Here is a 1,671-nt window from a genome sequence, read left to right as displayed (position 1 = left end):
ATCAACTGTGTCTTGTTTATGCATTCGTAGTTATAAAAAAACCCCAATGTGCCTAGGCATGTGTTGGGTCTTTTTTTTTATTAAATATTTATTTATAATTTATTTACATGATTATCTTTCAAGTTGTTGTGTGTTTGTGTCTTTATAGTATTTGTGAGTCTAGATATACCTATTTAATTTCTCTCTTCCGAGATGTAGATGTACTTTTTTATTCTTCTTTTTTATATAGGTATTACAGTTTTTGGTTAATCAGTTTACAGTTTTTTTAGTTACCTACTTAATTTGTTTTTATTCAATTATTTTTATTAACATTTGTTTATTACGTTCATCATCCAACCATTTCCTTATTCTATTTCTTATCATTTTAATATCTTGTAATATTTTTATTTCTTCAGGTATGCAATTAAAAACTTTGCTGCCTATGTAAGAGAAGTGTCGTCTAGTCAGTGATTTGTGTATTGTCCTCAGTGTAGCTTGTCCTGTCTGTCGTGTATTGTGGTTTGTCTGTCTAATCGTCCACATATTACATTTTTTCAAAGCAAAGGTACTTACTTTGAAAATGAAAATGTCTTGAATTGTCGGTATGTCAAGGGTTGTGTATAAGTCTTGTGTGTGGAAGTATCTGTCCTTGTTTAGTATGATTCGTAAAAGTATGTTCAAAGTCCTGTTGAGTGGGGTCAGTAAGTTTTTATAAGCTCCGCCCCATGCAACAATGCAGTATTGTACTAATGACTGCACGAGTGCAAAATATATTACTCGTATTAGAGATTTACTGCATACTCGTTTGAGATTATTAAAAACGTACATGAGGTGACGGAGCTTATTTTTAAGTTGAGTAACGTGGTCAGTCCATTTCAAGTGTTGGTCAATTATAATCCCTAAGTATCGAGTCTTGTTCAGTTTTTGTAAGTTAATAGTTGTGTTAGTGTTGTCAGTCACTTGTAAGGTCGATGTTCGTGGTTGTCCTCGTATGTCAATGGAAAAAGTCATGTAACTGGATTTGTCGAAATTGATTTTGAGTGACATGCTGGAATACCAGTTACCAATGTTTGTCAAGTCAGTCGTCGCTAAGTTATGAGTCTCCTCCCAACTGTCTGATGCATAGCAGATTACCGCGTCATCAGCATAACAGAAGACTTGGCCCATGCTTTTACCAGGTAATTTATTAATGAAGCAGTTGAAAAGGCATGGACCAAGACAGCTGCCTTGAACTATTGAATATGGCAGGCAATCTGCTTTGTCAGACAGTTGAGAGTTCAGTCGTACTTGTTGTGTTCTGTTAGTCAAGTAGGAAGTAAACCAGGTAAGTGCAGTGTCCGTCAGTCCTATATTTCGTAGTTCTTGTAGTAGTTTGTCGTGTTGTATGGAGTCGTAAGCTTTAGCTATGTCTAAAAAGCAGGCAATTACCTTCTTTCCCCTGTCCATGTTGTCATATAGGTAAGTAGTCAAGTCAATTAGTGTGTCCTCTGTCCCTATACCCCTCCTAAACCCGTATTGTCTGTCAGTCAGTACGTTGTATGTCTGTAGGTATTTGTCAAGTCTTGTCTTTATTATTTTCTCTAATACTTTACTAAATATTGTCAAAAGTGATATAGGTCTGTAGTTAGTAAGTTGTTTAGTATTGCCTTTTTTGTGTATTGGCACAATAATACTGTTTTTGTAGGAGTCAGG

This window comes from Diaphorina citri, unplaced genomic scaffold (assembly GCF_000475195.1).
Source record: "Diaphorina citri unplaced genomic scaffold, Diaci psyllid genome assembly version 1.1 scaffold2263, whole genome shotgun sequence".
Lineage (NCBI taxonomy): Eukaryota > Metazoa > Arthropoda > Insecta > Hemiptera > Psyllidae > Diaphorina > Diaphorina citri.
This window is presented reverse-complemented; position numbering follows the sequence as displayed.